The sequence below is a fragment of the Carettochelys insculpta genome, chromosome 14 (genome assembly GCF_033958435.1).
Source record: "Carettochelys insculpta isolate YL-2023 chromosome 14, ASM3395843v1, whole genome shotgun sequence".
In the NCBI taxonomy this organism is placed as follows: domain Eukaryota; kingdom Metazoa; phylum Chordata; order Testudines; family Carettochelyidae; genus Carettochelys; species Carettochelys insculpta.
The window spans coordinates 44,582,172-44,599,346 of NC_134150.1; the positions used below are offsets into that span (position 1 = coordinate 44,582,172).

General features: G+C 43.9%; 1 protein-coding gene across 9 annotated transcripts in view; it reads left to right on the plus strand.

Moving 5' to 3' along the window:
• Window positions 1-17,175, plus strand: part of ZFHX3 (zinc finger homeobox 3) — a 327,850-nt gene that overhangs the window by 15,023 nt on the left and 295,652 nt on the right. The window contains exon 1 of one of the 9 annotated variants that reach the window (XM_075009154.1): window positions 2,001-2,095. The exons of the other annotated variants lie outside the window; for them this stretch is intronic. The gene's annotated coding sequence lies outside the window, so the exon portion shown is untranslated. Of the gene's footprint in view, window positions 1-2,000; window positions 2,096-17,175 lie in introns of those variants that run through there. 9 annotated transcript variants of the gene reach the window in all.

The following is a 17,175-nucleotide window of genomic DNA, read 5'->3' on the forward strand; positions in this document are numbered from 1 at the left end:
CAACAGACCACTTCTATTGCAGGCAGTCCAGGAAACTGAACTGCACTGATTTTAATGGACGTGGGTTTGCGGGATGTGCTGGCAGGCAGATTGGCTATGTTATCGTCATGTTTTATTATTTGCATTGCAGGAGTACCCCTAGAGACCCAGTGTGCTAGGCATTGTTACAAATAGGTAACAAAGATGGGCCCTTCCCCCAGACTGGTCACAATTGAAGCCCCTGCTGTCTGGTTATTGAGAATGTCTGCAGAGGCCCTGGTCCTTTCTAGAAGAGTAAGAAGTTTTATTTGAAAGCATGGAACACGGGTGCACGCTGATGAGAGCCAGTGCCAGCTGAGCTGAAGCAGTGTGCACTGTGCTGGTCAGGCCAGGAGAAGCCTGGTAATGGTTCAGAGCAGAGCATGGTATTGCTGGAGGTGCTTGGCAGTCACTAGACTTACACGAGCTACTCCTGGTTGCAGTGAGGGGTGTGTTCATTCACAAGCTGAAGTGCATTTGTGCCTGTCTGGTTTGTAGTTTTGAGAGGCTGCGCATTCACTGAAGGAGCGCGAGAGCTGTAGCTGCTGTGTACCCAACGTCCTTGCGTGCATTTCCGATTAGCCGCCCCTTACTGTGCCAGACAGAACTGTAGATGTCAGGCTTTACACAGAAAGAAGGGCGAGGGAGAGGCAAGTCTACAAGCAGCAGGGCTGTGAGTTTCAAATTAACCTTCTGCTTTTGTTGATATCTAATGTGAAGTCCGCCCCCCCCCCCCAGCCCCTCCCAGTGCAATGCACGCAGGCAAATTGTGAGAGTCAGGCTTCATTTACATAAAGCTATTACAAGAAGCTGGGTAGTAGGAAGCTTGCATCCAGGCTGTGGCCCTCTGGGGCACAGCAGTCGGAATGCCTTGTGCCAACTGGGCAAGTCCAGCAGCTGTCTCAGGCAGTGGGGGAGGGGAGTTTCCCTTTCGGAGATGGTTTGGGATGTGGGGGATTTGACCATCTCCCTTTCAGCAAGATCACAGCAGCTGGCTATGGAGGAGTCCTGCTGGGTTATCCTGTCCCAGGGAGGACTGCTTCCTGCAGCATATTTTTATGTTGTGTTGTCCCACTTAACATTAAGTAACAGGGTTTGCACTTTTTCCTTTATGAGATGATTCCACAGCCTTAACACATCCTCTCCTAAAAAGTGCTTTCTCAGGCTGAGCCTAACTTTTCACTTTCTGAATTCTATCCTGTTACTGTTATGTGCGTTCTTATCCTAAGTTCTGTTCTCTCCTTTCTGTTTGCATCTTTCAAATACCTCCATGTGGTTAGAGGTGCAGATTTTGGTCTGGAGTGTGGATTTGAAGTCAGAATGCCTAAGTCTGGTCCTGATGCTGACTTTGGGTGAGTCAGTTAACCTTTGTGCCTCAGTTTCCATCTATAAAATGACATAAGTTTAATCACAAAATTGAAATAAGGATTAATGATAGGTTTGTATATGTATTGAACATGGAAAGCACTCTTTTACATCTCATCCCCTTGTTTTTTATCCACATTTGATAGGAGCACTACTTCTTTTCTTCATAAATGTCTCTTTCCAAACCCACTTATTTTTCCTTGCTTTGTTCCAAATTCTCTCCAGTTTGTCGGTGCTTTTCTAGTGGTTAGGTGCTTGGCACAAGCACTAGAGTTGTTTGAAGATGGATTCTGTCCACCTGGATCCATAACATACATTGGAGTATGAAGCTTTTCTCAGCATCATAATTTCCTCATATCTTCTGAATAATTCACATATTGGGGGCTTTATGAATTGTATTCCGCCTTCTTGGAACAGATAGCAGGCTAGCTAGTTTTGCAGGTTTGGGGGTCTGTTTTGGCAACATTAATTCAACGACCGGGGAAGACATCTGCTTACAGATCTTTAGAAGTTGCCCAGTGTCCATTTTGCTTTTCAGATAGAGAAAAACTGTATATTAAGGTCTCGTAATCTAGTCTTCTCTTTCCTCCATTTCTCTTACTTTTCTGCAGTCATTGCTGCCACCACCTCTACTCCTGGGGCCTCATTCGGAAAAGGAGCATTATGGACATGCCTGGGGCTCTGGCTTAATTGACCTTTATTTCAGGATAAGGTGGGATATGAATCTCTTTGTCTGAGCAGCTGTGCTACATTCTTAGTGGAGAACATTTATTAGTGTGTGTTGCCTCATCTAGCGGGAAGAGGGCAGTGACAGTAACTGTAAAATACTTGTATTATGGCTGCATTTATGGCATGGAAAGGAGTGAGTGTGCACATCTGGCAAAGTTGAAAGGCCCATCTCTAATCCAGAGGGACTGTGTAAAGAGCCTGTTTTGCTGCTCTGGGGAAGGGGATTCCTTTGGAAATCCATGCTTTACCGCTGCAGAAGAAAATTTACTTTGTAATGGCCTCTGTAATCTCTTCTGTTGCCAGTGGTTCCTGGTGTGTATGTTCAACATGGGGCAGTGTGTAGGTTACGTGGGCGAGGATAGTTGTTTTAAAAAGAGAGCTTTGGTCAAATAAAACTGAGACAAAATTAAAAAGGCAAGCTGACATATTTTGTTATAAGCCCCTCTCTCCAAAATGGGGAGTTACAGCTGGTGCTGGGATCTCTGTAGTTCACCTGATTTGGTATTTGCAGTGGTCAGAGAGCAAGGAGAGCTTGGAAGGAACATGCTGATTACTGTGCAAAGCAAAGGTGTAGAGGAAAAGGAGGAAAGATGTCTGCTGACTCATAAGATGGATACTGGAGGTGTCTGTGCTGGTTATAGCTGCAGTTTGTGTGGCATAGTCTGACTAGATGAAGAGGCTTGTTGAGTTAGAGTTTGAATTGAATTCCGTTTACTTAGCATAGGGCTTGTCTACTCTAGCTCCCTACTTTGAAGGGAGGCTGGTAAGTAGGGTGTCAGGAGATTATTAATGAAGTGCTGCGCTGCATATGCGGCACTTCATTAAGCTAACTCTCTCCCTCGGCACCTCCGAAGTGTTGAACTTCAAAGTGCTGGGTCGTGTGTAGTTGCGGCTAATCCCCCAGTAATTCGAAGTGCCTGGGGAACTTCGAAGTCCCTTTACTCCTCAAAATTTTGAGGAAAGTAAGTAAAGGGACTTCGAAGTTGCCCAGGCACTTCGATGTACTGGCTGGTTAGCCATGGCTACACGAGAGCCAGCACTTCGAAGTTTAATGCTTCAGAGTTGCCACGGGGGAGAATTAGCTTAATGAAGTGCTGCATATGCAGCGCAACACTTCATTAATAATCTCCTGACACCCTACTTAGCATGCTCCCTTTGAAGTAGGGAGCTAGTGTAGACACAGCTGAAGTGTTCTAGAAGGGTTTCTCTGGCTGCACCTACACTAAGAGATAAATTCGTATTTAAGGCAGTTAACTTGATATTACCACATGACTCTCTTCACCATAAATACCATTAGCTCTATTTAGGGAGCACTGTTATCAATATCATAATATCGTTGGCACCTGCCGGGTGTAGTGTCAAGTTCGAATTTAAAATTTCGAATGAAGGCCAGTGTGGAAGAGCCACATCTTAAAATGCAATTTATTAACCTCCAGAAATGACCTGTATGTACCCCACAATGCCCCACATTGCTCCGCTCTGGCAGCTGCTCTCCAGGTGCACGGGAATTTGGTAACAGGAAGCCACAAATTTCAAATCGGGACCATGAAGCTTGTGGGCTGTGGGGTCATGTTTGTATGAGAGTCTGAGAAGTATCTGTCTGTCTTTTGCTATTAGCTCTGTGAGAGCATCTACCCATTGTAAATAACCCCAGCATGGAGTTTGTGGTTCTGTTTCTACACTTAGTATTTTTCTCTGTGCTGCCTGGTGCCAGCTGCTGCCCTGTTGCACCATGTGACAGCAAGGTTGTTGTGGGCGTTGTGCTTGCATAAGAGGCCGAAGAACTTCTCAGCAATTTATGTTTGTGTGCGCCCCCCCACCAGCCCCACAGGCACCACGCAGTGGGGTCTTTCCTGTGCTCAACCACCTCACGCCGCTAGCCCCCGACCCAGTAAAAGGACATGCCTGCCATTCAGCATGGACCATGCTGCACTATGTCCTGGCATGCGTGTGGTATGGCCTCCAAGGACGAGAAAGATTTTCAGGTGCTTGCAGCTGCCCAGGGGGCATTGTCCCCTGGAGGCTAACATTTTTGGGGGCTTGTAGCCATCTGGTGGGAATGCTTCAACAGGCCTTCTACCAAAAATATTTTCGGGGCCTTTCTGCTGTTGGGGGAAAGTCTCCCCCGATGGCTAAGATTTTCAGGAGCTTGCGGCCACCTGGAGAGGATGCTCCAAACTGCCACCCCACTGAAACCTCCCCTGCCCCAACAAGGAGCCAGGGGGCTAACTGCTGCTGTGGGGAAGTCTCCCCTGGTGGCTAAGATTTTTGTGGCCTTTCTGCCACTGGGGAGAAGTCTCCCTTTGTGGCTATTAATCGTGGGGACTTGCAGCTGCCTAGGGGGACTACTTCAACTGGCTCCCCACTGAAACCCCCCCGCCCCTGCAAGGACCCAGGGGGCTAGCTGATGCCTGGGGAAAGTCTCCCCTGGCTGCTACAAATTGTGGGGCCTAGCTACTGTCTGGGGGGGAACAGTTCAAGTGGCCCTCGAGCTACGGATCCCGCACCCCACAGCCAAAACAGATTTTCAGGGACCATATCAACTGGCCATTCAACCTCCCAAATACCAAACTGCCGCACAATGGGAATGAAATTTGGCGAGCCCCACTCCTAGCCTTCATGTTGGCAATGCCTGTGTAGTGGAGAGGGAAGCCAAAAATCATTGTTCCTAGCCTTTCTATCCTCTTTCCTTTAACTTCAGACCCCTTCATTCAGGGATGAGCGTGTGGAGGGCCAGTTGAGAACACACACTGTGCACAGAAGCTGTATACTGAACTAGGAACCCAAAAACCCTCCCTTCAGCAACTCTTTTTTTCCAAATCTTTACTATCTACACTTTATTCATGCTTGTCGTTGTCCCTGTATTATTTTCAGGGATCAAATGTAATGGAGGGAGGGAGGGAGGGCAGGCCAGTTGAGAAGACACATACTTAATGATTTTTATAACCTCTTTCATAATTCAAGTACAGCTATGGTTTTAAAAAGCTATTTAGTTATAGAAGAAAGATTTTTGTGCATTTGGCTGTCTTTGTTGATGTACTAGTTTTCCTTCCTTCCACCTGGAAAAATGGACGATTGCTTACCCTGGGAGGGGAATGAGGGCAATGCAATGTGGGAAGGTGATGTCAAATACCAGTGAAAATACCCAGAATGGTACAGGGTGAGGGAACTGTAGGATAGGTTCCCACAAGGCACTGCTGCAACAATCGATGTTTGCTGATTGAGTGTGGCAGCAATAAGTCAACTTTGTGAGGAGCATGTGGGGAGACGAGGCTAGTCAAATTTGAATTTATAAAATTCAGTGTTATAAAATCAATATTAATAAATTTGACTTTATCTCATAATATAGATGTAGCCTGAGTTCCACTCTTATGTCAGAGTCCCATTGATTCATCCTGTGGTGGGATCTGCTGGATGGGAACTACTGGTTTTACTTGGTTGTCTCATTGCTTTCATCAGCCTCTTAACTTTTTGTTTTCCCCTTTGTTTTGACCAAACAGGAGCTGCTCTTGGTCTGCATGAGATCCTAGGAGTACTTGAAGTGGGTCTGGTGCCAAAGCGCTCACGACTAAAAAGCTCCCTTCCTTACAGGTTGCCTCAGCTTCATCTGAAGCTGCAGATGTTTAAGCAATGGAGCAGAATTTTGGGAGAATCCAGGGAATTACCCAAAACAAATAGCAAAAAAAGTTTTATCTCTGTGCTAGGGAATGTCAGGTAGTTATATTTCTCTAGGGTTAACAGGATGCAGAGGCAGTGAAGCCACTTTCACCTGGAAGGGTAAACCTCTTGTTTGTTTGTGATCTCTCTGCTGTTTTGAAGTAAACTGTTCCTGGTCTTAGGACCAGTAGCTGGCTGGTAGCTGCTCTTTGTCTGAGCCGTGTATGTTGCTGACAGGAGCAGTTTCTTAACTAGGTTGCACACATCTCACTCAGCTGGCTTTCTTGCAGATTCATCCCCTTGCTGTGGATCCCTTTGTGTGTTGTAGTTTTTGAAGGTGAGCTTTGTAGAAGGTGGGAAGAGCAAGATTAGTTTGGAGGAGCTGAAGACTCCTTTTCCTCCATTAGCCGGAGAGGCCACTTGGGCGTGAAGCATCAGCTGATTCCTGCGTGCAGGTGGCATTCTGTCAGGATTCCAGATGGAACTATTTTTTCTTCCTTTTGCATTTGAAGTTCATGAGACAGCCAGGGAGCACAAAGGTTAATAAGGCCTGTGAAGTGAGCACCTTTAGAGAGGCACTGGATGGCCACCTGGGAATCTTGAAACTCAGAGCTGCTCAGTCATTGGGCTTCAGCAGTGTTATATGCTCCTTTCCTGTATTTAGTCCTCTATTAAAAGGACTTCAGCACTGTACTATCAGTGGTCCAAAGTGGTGTGATACCTCTTTTCCTCCCTGCAAACAGTTTCCCAGGCATAAAATGTCTATGTGCACAGACCCTTGAGGAATGCTAAGAGCCCAAGCAAGATGTTCTCCTTTTCTCTGCTGCACCTTGTGCAAGGAATTAGGAGGAGGACCTTGTTGACTTACCATGAAAGTGTCTTGTGAGAGTTTTTGGATTTGGTATGCATGAGGCGGAGAGAGGTTCCCCTAGCTCTGAGTGCCGGAGGCAGACAGGCAGGCATCCTTCAGTCTGCGTAGACTATGGATTGCGCCCTTTGTAACTCCATTTAAGATCGTCATTTGCAGCGTTGACTGTGACTGTGGAGGCCCACACAAGAGTGGCAGTCCTTGCTACCTCTGCTGCATATGTAGTGGGTATCTGGCAGGTCCTTGCTGTCCTTTCTGCAGGCTCGCTTCTCCTCTGCCAGGTATCTGATCTTTATCTCACCCTTCTGAAGGCCCTTGTGTAGTTCCTGCTTCCAGCTGCTGCGGTTGTCTGCCAGCTCTTCCCAGCTATCTGGGTTGATGTCTACCTCCTTGAGGTCTCTCTTACAGACGTCTTTATAGCGCAACTGGGGGCATCCAGGAGGTCTTTTGCCAGAGGCTAGCTTGCCGTACAGGATGTCTCTTGGAATCCTTCCATCATTCTCGAGGATAGTGTTGGGCACTCTGTCCTTCCATGATATCCCAAGAATGCGCCTGAGACAGCGCAAGTGGAAGACATTCAGCCTCTTTTCCTGGCGGGCGTACAAGGTCCAAGACTCACTGCTGTAGAGGAGGGTGCTGAGGATGCAGGCTCTGTAGACTTGCATTTTGGTGTGAGTGTACAGCTTGTTGTTGTTCCACACTCTTTTGCTAAGTCTAAACAGAGTTATGGCTGCTTTTCCAATCCTCCTGTTTAGCTCCGTCTCCAGCGACAGGGTGTCAGTGATGGTGGACCCCAGGTAAGTAAACTCGTGGACGACCTCTAGCGTGTAATTGTCAACGCTGGTTGATGGAGGTTCAGTAACATCCTGACCAAGTACGTTTGTCTTCCCTAGGCTGATGGTAAGCCTGAAGTCCTTGCATGCTTTGGAGAACTGATCCAGCAGTTTTTGAAGCTGGCCTTCTATGTGTGTCACTACAGCAGCATCGTCTGCGAACAGCATGTCTCTGATGAGGACTTCCCGCACCTTAGACTTAGCTTTCAGCCTTGCAAGATTAAAGAGTTTCCCATCAGATCTTGTGTGCAAAAAGATGCCCTCCATTGAGGATCCAAAGGCATGCTTCAGGAGGAGTGCGAAGAAGGTCCCAAACAATGTTGGAGCAAGGATTCATCCTTGTTTGACGCTACTCCTGATGCTGAAGGCATCCGATGATGTGCCATCATATTGGATGGTTCCTCTTGTGTCTTCGTGGAAAGACTGGATCATCTTGAGTAGCCGTGGTGGACAGCCTATCTTGTGGAGCAGTTTAAACAGTCCATCCCTACTCACCGAGTCGAAAGCCTTGGTCAGGTCAATGAAAGTGACGTAGAGTGGCTTCCTCTGCTCCCTGCATTTCTCCTGCAGCTGCCTCAGGGAGAAGATCATGTCAATGGTAGATCTCTCGGCGCGGAATCCGCACTGTGATTCAGGATACTGGAGGCAGGGGGATGTTAATTTAACATTAACAGAGTAGCTGGCATGTTAAAATACTTGAAATGACAATGGAATTTTCATCTGTTCCTGATTTCATGCCCTGTACTGTGTGTTCTCAGTTTCCAACCTCTGATTCAGCAGTGAAATGGTCCCCCCACCATTTCTCTTAGCAGAGGTTAGAGACGCTCACATCTCATACATGCATTTCAGGGAGTGGGAAAGAGGCGACAGATGGAGCAGGGAATAGAGCGGATGCATAGCCCCTCGAGGGAGCTTGGAGACCCAGTCCCCCATCTGAGTTAACAAGTGTAAGAGAGTTGAACGAAAAGGAAGATTAAAGATGGGGTAGCAGTGTGTCTAAGAGGGCCTCTGTTCTGCCATTGTAGGCTCTTATATTCAAATCCAAAAAGTGAAATGAAAGCAAGAGTGAGTCACAGAGACCAAACCTTTAATGTTTCCTTTGCAAGTGACCTGCAAAGGAAGAAGTAGTTTTGTATCCTGCCTTGTTTCTCTCAAGTTTTTATTCTTTTTGGTTGTCTTTCCTGGTTTTTGGTGGAGGTTTCCTTGGGTGAAACAGAGAACTGGAATGCGAGATTTCTTAACCTACTATTGGAGAGAGTCTATTACTACTCATCCTTCCACTCCTACATCTTGGAGGATAGGCAGTTGACAACCATTCACCAGCATCCCTATCCCGGGTGATCTTTTCCAGTTCTGACCAGGTGGATCCCGTTTTTAGTGCGTATCTTCAGGTCTGAGAGGTTTAATAAACATTTGGGAAAATATATTTTTTATGAAGCACTGAGTTAAAGAGATTTCTGCCCCCACACTCCTTTCTTTTTCAGGTGGGACCATGCATCCAGAAATTTCTTAAATCTTTATTCCCTTTTCATAATTTCTTACAGCAATATCATGTATTAATCACCTTAATGTGGATTACTTTTAAGGGGATAAGTCAAACTCAAAATCATTCTTCTGTCTGAAAATTAATAGAGACAACATCTAATATGATGATAGAAAGACCAGAGGTTTTCCTCATTTGCAGTGCCTGTAGGAAAGTACTTTGTGTATTTCATTTTCTCTGTTTAGTCAGCTCTCATTGTTGATGTGGATCTTTCACACAGAAAGACCACAGTTACACTTCAGCACTCTGTCGACAGAAGTCACTGTTAGAAGAGATTTTCTGGCAAAACTTCCATTGACAGTGCGTCCACACACCCAAGCCAATCAGAAGAGCGCTTGGCTCTGTCAACAGAGTGGCCATATTGTCCATCTGCTCTCTTGATAAAACAGGCACTCAGAAGCACAACTGCCATTGTTCTGGATGCCCTGTCTGTCAAGAGAAGCCCCCTGGGCTTCTACTTGCCAACAGAATCTGTTGGCTGCAGCATTATGCCTCCAGGTTTTATCGACAAACAGCACTATCTCCAGCCCTGAAGAAGTGGGTCTGCCCCATGAAAGCTCTTCACCTAATAAATTATTTTGTTAGTCTTTACAGTGCTACATGACTGCATTTAATTTTGGTGATCTCCTGTTTTTTCTCCTGTTTTAAAATAGCTGACTTAAACAATTGAGTACAGTACTACTCTGAAAAACAACTTGTAAAAGTGCTGTGGTGCAACTCTGGATTAATTGTTATCTCATATGGAAATCTTAAATGCTCCCTTTTCTCAAAACAAAAAAGTCTGTTCTGTCAGACACCATCTGATTTTTAAAATGTCCTTTTTCTGTAGTTTTGGTGGTTCTGCTGGTTGCTCATGCACACCTATGCAGCCTCTCTAGCCTTCAGTAGATTTGCAGAGATGAGATTTGTTGGAAGTTGTCCCTGTCACAAACAGAATTTTGTGCTGGTTTAACTTAAATAGTTTAAATAATTAATGTAGTACAAACCCCTGTGTGTGAGGGACACCTTTTATTTTGGTTTATGGGCAGCTTATCATGGTTTAGTTTGTTAGAAATCAACTTAAGCTAAACCGACAAAGCTTTTCTGAAACTGATGAGTGTCCACACAAGGGTTTTCATTAGGTTAAATAAACCAGATTGAATCCACAGCTTAGATTAAACTGGTAGAACCTTCCCATGTTGACAAGTCCTATAGTAAATGATTCTGATGATAAGGGTGATGATGGACAAGCAGGTATAAATAGAATCCAGCTCATTCAACTGTAATTGTGTTTACTCTGCAGGGCTAACAGGAACTAAAATCATGAAAAACCCTCACTAAAATTGGCAGGTATGATTCTAAATATGTGTGAAGAATACTTTTGTTGAACAAAAAAGTGCTGCCTTTCAGTCCTATTAATTTAACATAAGAATTTTTGTAAAACTTTGTATGACTTGCCTTTCAAAAACTTTACAAGTTTAGCTTCCAGTGGGGTGTGTGTGTGTGTATTTTTGCTTTTTCTTTTTGGTACAGAAAGGCTGATTTGGTTCAGTCCTGTGGACCCCTTGTAAAAGGATCATTAACACTTAGAGAACCTGTAGTCCTTTTAATGGAAACAAAAATATTAGTGGGAAGTTTGTATACTCATCTGTATAACCGCTGCAATCCCCCTTTAACGCTCCCTTTTGAGCTTGATTAGTGCTAGGGTGGCTGTGCTGAAATAGCAAACGGGCTGAAGGTGGGACAGATTTGTAGCCTGAGGTCTTGCTTGTTCACTCTTTTGCATGTGGAATTAAACTGGGACAAACCTGTATTATAGAAGTAATGCTGTAGTGTCATTAATGACTTGCACTAGTATGTCATCCCTGCCAAAGCTAGGCTGGTGAGAGCAGCTCTTAACAGATGTCTGTCTGTCTCTTTTGGTCCACTTCATTTAAAAAATGTTCAGCTTCGACATGCTCTTTTGCAGTAGCTCTGTTCCATTGAGTTTTGCAGTAGTGCTGTTCTATTCCATTCTCCTAGCATCCCTCTTAGGTATATCAGCGGCACTCAGTCCTCTTCGGCAGCCTGAACTGCCCAAGAGCGATAACCTTTTTCACTTTTCCTTAAAAACAACTCTACTGCTAAATTCTGCAGTTGCAGAAAGCGTATCCAGGCGTCTAATGTGTCTCAGGGTCTTTGACGTTCTAAAATGAATTTTTGCTGCAGGCATTTGGGTAGTTTAGTTTCAGTTTAAACAACCCAGTATTAACATTTGCAAACTGGTTCATTCGCATCTGCATTAGCATTGTAAAGACTCTTCAGTACAATCAGGCATGACCAAAGAGAGAGAAACGTGAATTCAAACAGAAAGGTGTGTGCCACTGGGGGAGGGAAATTGCCTGCCTTTTCTGGTAGTGGGCTAAATTAGGGTTGACTTGCACTGCTGGATGTCTGTTACGTTAGAGTAGAACTTTTTTAAATTTTAAAGTTGTCAGCAGTGCCATATTACACTAAAAATCCAGTGTGTATTTAAACCTAATATCAGGTACTGCTTGAGTTCTTACTTACAGAATGTGTCTGATTCTAATGTCTCACTCTGTTTTTGCACCAGTATAGTACCATGCTTGTTAATAGATTTGCTCATTTACACCAATGCAACATGAAAATTGGCCCAGCTCAGAGATGCTCCCATCATAAACATTGCCATTTGTATTTATTATAGTAAGGCATCAGCTTTTTCTAGGCACACAATTAAAGTTCTGTGGTAAGGCATTATTTGCAGGAGAACTTGTGCTAGATGGAAATGGCGAGGTGCTTAATGACTTTCTTGTTTAATTTTTCACCAAGAGGGTTGATGGTGATTGGATGCCTACCAAAGTGAATGCTGGGGAAAATGAGGTAGGTTCAGAACTTAAAATGGGAAAAGAACAAGTTAAAAATTACTTTGGATGTATTCAAGTCACCAGGGCCTGATGAAGTGCATCTTCATCTACTCAAGAAGCTGATTGAGGAGGTATCTGAGCCCTTAGATATCATCTTTGAAAAGTCACTGAAGATGACAGGGATTCCAGAAGACTGGAAATGGACAAATACAATTCCCATCTGTAAAAAGGGAAATAAGGACAACATAGGAAACTACAGACCAGTCAGTTTAAGGTCTGTGCCAGAAAAGATACTGGAGCAAATAATTTAGGAATTCATTTGCAAACATCTAGAAAATAATAAATTGATAAGTAACAGTCTGCATAGATTTGTCAAGAACAAATCATGTCAGACCAACATGACAGTGTTCTTTGGTGGGGTAACAAGCCTTGTGGATGAGCAGGAAGCAGTAGATATGGTGCACTTCAGGGGTGCACGAAGTGGGGAGTGGGCCCCCTGACGGTGTGAAATTTAATCAGATGGAGACACAGCATGATTGGCTGCTGCATCTCAAGCTCATCCATCTAATTAAAAATGTTGAAAAAATATGACTTATGTGTGTTTTTACATTATATATATTTTCTTATGCATGCTGAAAGTTTTTCCCCCCCCCATATGAACATAACAAATTTCCATCAGTTTGGATTACATTAGACAGGTTGGGAGGGGGCCCCTGCTATTTGCAGAGATGAAAAGTGGGGCTCAATGTAAAAAGTTTGTTCATCCCTGGTATACTTAGACTTTAGTAAAGCATTTGGCTTCCTATAAATAAACTAAGGAAATAAAACCTAGACCCACTAAGGTGGGTGCGTATGTGGTTGGATAACTGTTCCCAGAGAGTAGTTACTGATGGATCACATCAAGCTGAAAGGGTATAACAATTGAGGCTCTCTAGGAATCAGTTTTAGAACTAGTTGTGTTCAATGTCTTAATCAACAATTTAGATAATAGCATGGAAAATATGCTTATAAAGTTTGCAGATGATGCTAAGCTGGGAGAGGTTGAAAATGCTTTGGGGGATAAGATTATAATTCAAATTTATTTGGGCCAACTGGAGAAATTGTCTGAAATAAATAGGATGCAATTCAATAAAACAAATCATTTAGGGTGGAACAGTGAGTTTTATACACATAAAATGGGACATGACTGTCCAGGAAGGAATACTGCAGAAAGGGATACAGGAGTCATAGTGGACCACAAGCTAAATATGAGTCAACAGTGTGATGCTGTTGCAAAAAAAGCAAACATGATTCTGGGAGGTATAAACAGGAATGTTTGTAAGAGAGAAGAAAAGTCATTCTGCTCTACTTTGCGCTGATTATCCCTCAATTGGAGTACAGGGTCCAGTTTTGGGCTCCGCATTTCAGGAAGGATGTGGAGAAAGTAAAGAAGATTCAGAGAAGAGCAACAAAAACGTTTAAAGATTTAGAAGATGTGACCACTGATGGAAGATTGAAATAATTGGGTTCCTTTCTTCTGGAAAGGAGAAGACCAAGATGGGAGATGACTACAGCTTTCATATACCTAGAAGGTGGTTACCAGGTGGAAGGAGAACAATCATTCTCCTTAATTCCTGATGATAGGACAAGAAGCAATGGACTTAAATGGCAGCAAGGGTGATTAAACACTGGAATAAATAGGGAAGTTGTGGAATCTCCATCCCTGGAGATTTTTTTAACAGCAGGATAGACAAATGCTTGTCAGAGATGGTCTAGATCGGGGTCTGCAACCTGCAACTCTGGAGCTGCATGTGGCTCTCTAAGGACTTCTTTGTGTCTCCCAGTGCTATCATTACAAAGTAAAAAAAAACACCCTGCTGATTATTTTCAATAAATGGTGAACATCTAAAAGCCCCAACAATGAGCATCTCATATCTAAATAGTGAATGATATGTGATATCAAAATGTAGGATAACTCCCCCTCTATGTACAGTGCATTGTGGGATAGGATACTGTATCTGTGTTTTAATTGTGTTGCTAATAAAGTCTTGATTTTGAAAAGGAAAATGAAGCTTGCGGCATTCCTGCTGTGGAAGGGCAACATGCATTTTAAGAAAGAAAACTGAAATTAAATCTGACATAAAATTGGCATAATTAAAGTTCAGGAGTGAAAGTTCAGGAAGATAGTGGTACAAACACACACGTAAAGTGTGAGGAAGTTGAATAAGTAAAAAGCTTGTGAACATCCTGCAAAGTTCGTAATGTATCGCATTATGCACACAGTGATTTGTACTGGTTTTAAAATAGAGGTTTCCAAAAGTATGGATTGATGTTGTTTGTTAAGGACCATCTCATATTCACATGCTTTGCAGCTCTTGAGTTACTGAGTTTTTACCAAGATGTCTCTCTTTGCTATTTTGGTTGCTGACCCCTACTATAGGGCTTCTGCCAGGGAGAATTTTCTAGCTGACATTAGCGTATGGATCTGTAAGCTACTAGTCCTTAGTCTTCCTTTCAGCTAAAGTTTCTAATCAGGGAGAACTGAAGGAACATAAATGGCAGGCTTTGGAGGAAGGAGAAGCCAGGAAAGGAAAGCACTGAATAAAGCGCCCTCCTCTCCTGTAATGGGTGTCTTGTTGGACAACAGGAATAAAGTAGAGAGCCCTGACTGAGCCTGCTGTACTGCATACCCAAGAAGGGGATGGTGAAGAGATATCCCAGAGGTCCGCCTACCACAGTTCAGGTAGGTTGTGCTGCATAAGTGCTGAAATTTTCATCTGCAAGGAAGACAGCCAAGGGGGGAATCAAATCTAACTGATCTGGGTACCAAGAGGGACAGCAGCCCAAAAAGAGAATGAAAAACCAGGTGAGTAATAGAAGTAGTCTAAGACTGTGTTTTGTTCAGTCTTCAACTCTGCCTATCATCATGACATCTGAGCACCTTTTAATGATGATTTAGGCACTCTGACTGGTGTTAGGGCACTTTACTCTGACACTCTGAGTGCAGAAAGTGGGATCAAAACACCTTGCCTATACAAAGGTTTTACTTGTACAAACTTTCCAAGGTTGCAGATCCTCTGAAACCTGGAGGGTAGAGCTGCCACTACCCCAGTCTTCGGAAACCCCTTTAACCCAGGCAGACACACTGTGGAATGTCTCCCTGTAGGGTAAACTCTTGCTCCGTTTTGTTTTTCCCTTACAGAGGGCTTGAGAGCAAAGGACGCTGTAACTTGATACCTAGCCGTGCCTAAGGCATGTATACAGACAGACCCTTTTCAGGACACAGGTATTAGATCATTTGCTTAAAAAAAAAAAAGGGTGGGGGTGGGGGGAGTAATTTATTTAGAAAACAAGAGAAAATAAAGAATGGGATTGAAACACAGAGAGTACTTTCCTAGGATGTAGCTTAAAAGCTACAGGGGAAAAAAATCAAGTCCTTAACCAAAGCAACAGTAAACAGGATAGTTTGTCCATGTGAAATTAAAATAACCATAACCTGATTGCATGTAACTCCACATTTCCCTTCTACTTACATGTCTATGGCTGATTTTGAGATGGCAGAATATTTGTTGAATTCATTCCAGCTGCCTGAAAGACATCCTCTGCTTTCCCTCTTCCTCAGCCAGCATACAAAAAGCCCCCCTTAAACTGCAATTGTTCTCAGTTCAAAAAAGTTTCTCTTTCTCCCATTGGCTTACCTGGCTACCCTCTGCTGAGAGTTGTCTCTGTTAATGGGTAACCCTTTCCTTGCACTCATTCATAACAACTGGTGTCTGCAGTATTTGGGGTCTTCTCCAGTCCTCTTCCTGGATGAAAATTGTAATGCATCTGCCTCCTGATTGGTTTTAAATATGGCACTGCATCAAGCAAATTCCACATCTCATTCCTCAGTGCTTGGCTCTTCTGGTTTTCATTCACATTGCTAGTGACTGCTGTGATAAGATTGCATAGGTCCAAACAAGTTGCTTTCCTATGTGCAGTGTATTTCCTGACATGGGTCTAGCAGCCTGCAGCAGGAGTTTATACCTAAATGCACTACCCCTGGAGAACCTCTGGCATGCTGAAATACAGGGTCTGTGTCCACTGGGGAAAAGCACTGCTGTATGTGTGGTTCTTGATGATTTGCAACAAATCTTTGACTGCTTTCTAGTTCACCCTAACTGTTGTACTGCTTCTGTAGGAATGGGGCTTTCCCTTCCTGATCCTACAGTTTTGTATCTTTTAGGTTTCTGGGGACCACTCAACACATTTTTCAGTTTTCTCTTGTTAACTGTTATTTTGCATTTAAATTCTGCATTTTCATGTAGCCCGCTCTTTTTACTGAATTGGGATAATGATTCTTGTCACACTGTGCCACTGGATTCAGCAGGGCAAATGTTTGTCTGAATTCAGACCCTTTCTCCCTTGCACCTCCCCCACGAGGAAATTGGCAGCCTGCCTCCAAACTGAACACCTCATCTCAATGACCCACCTAGAGCTGCTGTCCAGGGTGTATTTGTATATGCTAATAAGCCTGCCTTGTTCTAGCTTGTTTGTAGTGATTTGTGGCTGCATTTATATGCAAATACTAACAACTTGCTGCTGAGTTAATTAGCATTTTTTCCTCTTTGCTTCCCCGAGCTTTAGGAAAGGGGCTTTATTCTTTTTATTCCAGTTGTCTGACCTAGCCCCCCACCCACATGCAATGGTGAGTGTGCCAGACTGTGCCCCTCCGGTCCCCTTTGAAAAGAAATAGTGGGGCACCAGAGAGGTGCTTTCAATCTAAGTGCTTGATAAAAGGCAGCTGTGGCGGTTGGCCCCAGGCAGTCAAAGCTGCAAGCACCTGTGTCACTGTGGAAACATCACTTTTCCTGGGTTCTGAATGTGGCTGTGCAGAGTGAGGTGGGCCACCAGATCACATCGCCTTCTAGCTTTTCCAAGTGTCAGCATAGGAAGTTCTGGGTCTCTTGACCTTTTTGGTTGTCTTCTGCTACACAAGTATCTGGTGTCTGATGGTTACTCTCTGCAAAGTGACTTCTGATGGTGTTTTTAAATAGGAAAAAAACCTATTCTGAAAACACACTATTTCTGCTTTTCATGTTGTGAGCAGAAACACTAAATGCAATGGAGACCCAAAAGACAGGCTCCATGGTGGTTTTCTTGTGGTCCAGGTATTGATTGCACTGTTCAGCATGAGCTGCATGTATGTGGTAGGAGTTGGGCTCTTGCTGATGCTTTGAATCTTAATTTTTGGACCCCCAACTACATTGCCTTGGGTGAGCAGCAGAGGTTCACTTGCCTGAGTGGATGATTTTGCTCATTTGAATTTTGTCACCTTTCTCATTATAGCAAAAATACAAG